Source organism: Hipposideros armiger, unplaced genomic scaffold (assembly GCF_001890085.2).
Source record: "Hipposideros armiger isolate ML-2016 unplaced genomic scaffold, ASM189008v1 scaffold_572, whole genome shotgun sequence".
NCBI lineage: Eukaryota > Metazoa > Chordata > Mammalia > Chiroptera > Hipposideridae > Hipposideros > Hipposideros armiger.
The window spans coordinates 1,197,937-1,204,370 of record NW_017731922.1 but is presented as its reverse complement, the minus strand read 5'-3'; positions in this window follow the sequence as shown (position 1 = coordinate 1,204,370).

Below are 6,434 nucleotides of genomic sequence, written 5' to 3'. Positions count from 1 at the left end.
GTGCTGGGGCGTCCGCGGCTCCTTCCGGGGCGCCGAGGCCCCCCGCCCATGGCCCGGACCCCCTCCCGGGGCCGCGAGGGACCCCTGCGAGGGACCCCTCCCGCTGGGAGCCCAGGAATAGCCCCTCCGCCCCCCTTCGGGGAGACTTGGACCCCTGCTCCTCGGCTGTATAGGCCAGGATCCCTCCTGTGCCCCCCATCTTCCCCCCACACACACACACCCCTGGGGTCCCAAGTCTCCACTTCCCATTTATAGGGGGTGGCGCTGGGGCCTAACCCGGAGTGGGGCGGGTAAGCCGGTCAGGACCTGAGAATCCGGCCCCTGGTTTGAAGAAGGCCCTGCCTTGTTAGGGAGACTGGAGAGCAACACCCCCGCTGGGGTGGTCCAGCCCTGGGGCGTTTGAGCGGGGCCCCATGACCTCTAACCCCTGCCACTGATTTAGAGGGGTGTCCACAGGGTCTTATAGTCAGGGCACAGGTCAGGCGCAGGCCACCCAGACTGAGAGAGAGGTGAGAAGGGGGTGTGGTACCCCTGAGGCCCTTCTAAAACATCCCAACACATGTTTGCAGGTCCCCCTCCCCGAACACACTCACATCGCACTGTGCCTCCCACTCCTGCCTTCGTCACAGCTTCAGACACCTTTCCAGAGGACGCCCTGTGTGGGCCCTCTGCCCTGGCCTGCCTCTGGGAGAGCCTGGTCTGGTGGGAAGCAGACAGGGACGCAGAAAAATGCCCCTCACAGGTGCAGAAGGGGCCGTGGGAACAGCTACCTTGGGTGGCTCCTGGAGGTGGACACACCCCAGCTGAATAAGTGTATGCCAAGGACAGGAGGCCTGGAAAAGGCATTCCAGGTAGAGGGAACAGTGCCTGCAAAGGCCTTGGCATGTTTGGGATGGCAGCTCCAGTGGGGCCGGAGAGAGAGGAAATGTGGGGCGAGGGAAGGGGCGAGCCAGGGGCCTGGTCAGGAAGAGCCTTGGACAGCTGCCTAAGGGGATAGACTTTTTCAGTGGGCAGTCACAGAAGGTTTCTGAACACGGGCACAACTTGGTCAGGTTTATCTTTCTACAGTTTGCTCTGGTGGCCCTGACACAGGGCAGGGGGTGGGGGTGGCTGGAGGGGAGAGGCTGAGGCTGCCCGGGGAGGTGATGGAGGCCTGGGCTGAGGCCCTGAGGCGGAGAGGGGGCAGGGGCTGGCCAAGGGGGCCTCAGGAGGGCACCACCCTCCTCTTTCTTGCTTTTGGACCTCACTTCTCTCACCCTACGCTGGGGTAATTCTGAGTCAGAGTGAAGAGGCCTGGCTGGAAATACAGCGTCAGCAGCCAAGTGGGAAGAACAGGTGAAACACTTGAGTGGTGGGCACAGCATTGGCAGGTCCCTCTGCATCTCCTCAGGAACAGAGAGCTGCCACACGGTCTCCCGCCAGGGCCAGTCCTGAGAAGCAGGCTCCCCAGTGCCCTTGCCCCGCCAGGCAGGTCCCCACTCACTCTGCGCCCTGGGGCCACATAGACCTTTCCAGATGCTCAGCTGGAGTCGGGCTGCCCTCTGAGGGTCAGAGTCTCAAGGCAGGCAATTCCCAGGCCAGGTAGAAAGGCGTGTGGGAGCAGTCACCTGGGAATCTGGGAGAGAAACCCCCAGTGAACATACAGGCCTACTGCCGAGGAGAAGGTTTGGTCAGTGGCCCAAATCCACGGTCAGCCCCACTGCCCAGGTGGCTGCAACATCCATTTGGCACCTCCGTCAACCTGGGAACTGTGTATGCCTGGCCTGTGCTCAGTGGCCAGGGGTGCAGGGAGCACCCAGATGCAGCCCCTGCCATCCAGCCATGGACAGTGAAAGGCCAAAGGGAGACATACCCAGAGATCGCCTGGATCGAGTGCAGAGCGGGAAAGGGAGCACCGCCCGCTGCGGGAATGGGGCAAGGCCTCCTGGGAGAGAGCAGAGGGCTGGGCCTGGAAGAAAGGGCAGACTGTGGGCAGAAGAGAGGAGCCTGGCGGGCACCCCCGACGGCGGGAGCAGCAGATGCCCAGGAAGAGAAGTGCAGGGAGGACAGGCACCCCTGAGGGACCAGAGCATCAGGCAGGTGACACAGGTCCTTGAGTGCCATGCTCAGCAGGCCACAGGAGCCCCTGAGGACATTTAGGCAAAATGCTCTGTAGTGTCCCAGGGCCTAGGACAAGGCCAGTATCTACTGAGTGAGTAAATGAGTGAATGAGCTAACGAAGGGTGAGGTCTAGTGACCTAGACCCCCCTTAGCACACAGGACTCAGGAGCAGGAGGGTCCCAAACTCAGTGGGGAGCAGCCTTCTGCCCCCAGGGCTGCAGCCTTCCCCAGCACAGCGGTGCCTGCCTGGGAGGCATGGCTTGGGCTCAGTAGTCCAACAGACTCCACCTGGTGCCTGCCTAGGATTAGGCCACAGTGTGGCCATGGCCTCGAGCCCCCAGAGGACACATGGTTTGGGGTAGTGGGGACTTTGTGGTCCCTGGGCGAAAGCAAAGTTCTTGTGACGCTTGTCCTTCAAGGCCAGCTTTCTCACCACCTCCCATCCCACCAGCCCTCCCTTCAGCTCCCAGAACACCACCCCTTACTTTCCAGGAGCACGTATTTATTGAGCACCTACTGTATGCCTAGCACTCAGTACTTCCTTCCGAACAAAGCACAAGATCCCCACCAAAGGAGACTGCCACTGCCTACACCACCGAGTCCCAGGCACTGAGCCTGAGCTTAACCCACAGCTGCCCCGGTCCAGGCCGCTTCCTGGAGGTCAGGCTCCCTCAGACCCCAGCATTCCCTCCTACAGGGCCTGGAACTCAGCAGGTGCCCAGCGAATGGGCTCTGAAAGACTGAATGAGGAATGCGGGGTGGGCAGGGTAGACCCACTCCTAAAAGAGCAACCAATCTGGCAAACACAGCAGACATCCTGCTTTTGGGAAAATGTCATAACACAGTGGTACTTGTTCATGGAGACTAATAGAAACAGCACACGATCCCACACTGCTAAACCAGCCAGGGGAGGGCTCGTCCAGCTGGGAAGCATTCTGCAGGTGCCTACTATGTGTTGGAAGCCAGAGAGAGAAAGAGGAGAAGGTAGCCTGTCTGCCCTGGGAGAGGCAGGAGGTCAGCAGGTGCTCAGGACACCAGGAAAAAGAGGGCAGCTGGGGGCAGGGAGAAGGGAATTGGAGACGCTTCAGAAGGAGGTGATGTGTATGCTTCTAAGGAGTAAGACTTCACTCTGAGGATAAGAGGGAGAGGGACCAGCCTGTGCAAAGACCCAGAGTCCCAGAAGAGCACAGTATGATATCCCCTGGCCAAGAAATCCACCTCCCAGGAAGGTGTCCCAAGGCAGCAAATGCCGGCTGTTTCTAATAGCCCCACATCAGAAACAAGCTAAGTGCCCAGCCAGAGGGGATCAGTTTACAAAATCCTGATGTGTCCAGGAAATTTCAGGTCGCCAAATCATATTGCTGAAATGTGACGTGGTGGGGAATGATGGCGGTGCTCATCACACATTCGACGATCGAGGAAGGAATTTATACAAGAGTGCATCTGACCCTGTGTTTTGAAAAATGAGAAATAGAAAAAGAAAAAAAGAACATAAGACGTATGGAGAGCAAAATGTCAACCCTGGGGATAAGATTATGGGTGATGTTTTACTTTATTTATAAAAGATTTTTGTCATCCCCAAATTTTTATTGATCACCAGAATATCGTGAAGGATGAGGAGGGGTGAACAGAGTGTGGGGTACGGGTAGGGCAGGGGCTGGAGGCATGGGCCGTGGGGGACCTGTAGTGCCTCACTGACAATGTTAGAATATCTTCACTCCTCGGGTCCTCCACAGTGCCTGGCTCGTAGCCACCATGCAGGAAATGGCTATTATTAGTAGATATTCACTGGGCTCCAACAACATGCCAGGTGCTGTGTCAGGCTCCAGGAATCATCCTGGCATGGGAGCCCAGAGGATTTCAGGGGAGGTGGAAGTCAGCGTGGGCTGGGGGGCTGGGGAAAGGCTCCCTGGAGGCGGTGACCTGGGCTGGGGCTGGAAAGATGAAACTGGGCTTTGCATCCCCACCTGCCTCCAAGGTCTCTACATGCCACCCAGGTCTGTCTGCATCCTGACACAGCCCAGAAGCAGGTCAGTTTCAATCCAGCTGTCTGACATGGGCCTCATCCTGGACCTTTCTCTAGGCCCAGATCCCAGTGTAAAAAAGCCACACCCTGTCAAGGGACCCCAGGTCCTACCTACCTCTGGTCAGGCTCTGGTACAACCTGCCCCAACTCCTGAACCATGCCTTAACCACTGGTTCAAATCCTACCTTTGCCACTGACAGCTGTGACTCTGAACCTCAGTCTCTTCTTCTTTATTATCATAAAGCCAATATAATATTCTCTACCTCGAGGTACCTGGTACACAGTTGGCACTCAGCAAGCAGTGGCTGTTAACACCATCACAGTTCTGGGCATCTGGATTCTAACCCGGTTCTGCCACTAACTTGCTTGGGACCTTGGGACATTCTCATGTTTCTCTGAACCTCAGTTTTCTCACCTTGAAGAGAAAAGTGACGTCACATCTCTCTCCAGGTTTGCTCAAAGATGAAATGACAAGATATGGAAAGACTCCAGGGGCTCCCCTCTCCTGCCCCGATCTGAGGTTCTGGCCAGGCTGTGTTCCAATGAGCCCCCCACCTTGTTCTAGGGCACCCCCCACTTAAGACCCTCTGGCCATCGCCCAGAAAGCCAGGCGCAGAGAATGACCTTGTATAAAATGAGCTTTGAGACACACAGCTGACCATCCACAGGGGTCTTCCCCAGGCAGATTGGCCTGGAGGGTGAGGCATTTGACACTGGACAATTGGCCCAATACAGCCCTCAGCAGTGGTGTCCTCTGCCGCAGACAATGGTGGTCCACATTGGAGTCCCCACAGGAGCTGGACGGAGGCCACGCCCAGGCAGGGCCAGCCACCCGCTGCAGGCTGCGGGAGCCAACGGGATACTGCAGCCCAGCTCTCCTGACAGAGGGGTCAGCTGCTGGTGCCACTACCGGTCACCACTAACGGGGCTGGCCCAGGCTTCAGCTCCCACGGCCCGGCCCCGCACATGCTGCCTGTGGGCCCTTTATGGTTTTCAGAGAACTTTTCAAGATTCTGTGTAGCTGGTTTATTTCTCACAACAGCCTGGGTGGGAGCTCAGCAAGGGGCAACCTTCCCTGTGAAGGGAGACCAGGAGGCCCACTTGACAATGAGGAAACTGAGGCCCAAGAAAATGTCAAGACCTGTCCAGCTCGTCTGTGGTAAATACGTAAAGTTGGGACTGCAAGGCCAGTCTGCAAACTACAGGACACCTGTCCTCCCCTCCACCCACCCTGCTCCCCCACCAGGTGCCAGGCCAGCCCCTTCCAACCCGGCTCATCTAGGTACCACCCAGCACGCCAGGGGCTGTGGAGCTCTGCTGAGCTGTCCAGGGTCCTGGCCGGGCCCAGCCCTGCCCTGCAGCCTTCTCTGATGCTTCCACTTCTTCCAACCTCCTGGATAGCAAAGTGGTGACGGCGGGCAGCCCCAGGGCCCTGTCTCTGCACTGCTTGTGCTCCCTGAGGATGCTCTGATACCACACTTCAACTCTCAGAGCCTTGATTTCCTTTTCTGTGTACATCGTGGGGCAGGACAGGGCACACTATAGGGTGAAGTGCTTGAGCTGTTTTTGTGCCGCCCCTCAGGCCCAGGCAGCAGCAGAGAGCTAGAGGCCAGGGATGGAATGGTGCCAGAACTGGGTGTCATTCCAGCGCTATGAGGGTAAAGACATCTGCCTTGCTGGGCTGTGCTGATCATATAAAATAGGGACTGTGACCTGCCTGGTGCTGACTGTGGCTCTCAGCAAGTACAAATCAGTGACGGCCCTCAGGAGACCCAGCTGGACCCTGCCCAGCCCCTCCTTGACCACCGGTGTCCCCATATTGGTCACTGCTTGACCCCAGCCCCATTCCTACCTCCCAGCAGGCACGCAGCAGACAATGTGCCAGATGTACCAGACAGAGAAACCTCAGGAAGCACCCCCACTTTTGTTGATGCCTGAAATCCTCCCACTGGGGAGCCCTTATCCTTGGTGAAAGGAAAAATCTCAGCATGCATTACAGTAGGGGGCCTCTGCCAGCCTCCACATGCACGGTCCCCCGTCCTTTGGAAAAGAAGCCCCTCCCACATTCCTGCAAGGGCTCTCATGCCGCTCTGTGCATGTCTCCCCTGCCCATCGTGCCCCACTTCCCCAGCCACCTGTTCTATCTTTGGGGTCTTACCTGTCAGAAGGTCCCTCCTCCTGCTGAGCTTATAGCTTCTTCCCCACCTTGCTCCCTGCCCCGCCTCCAGGGCTGCACAGCACCCTTGGCTGCCTCCAGGATGGCTCTGAAGAGCACTGGGGCCATCAGCAGAATTCCCAGGGCCTGCTC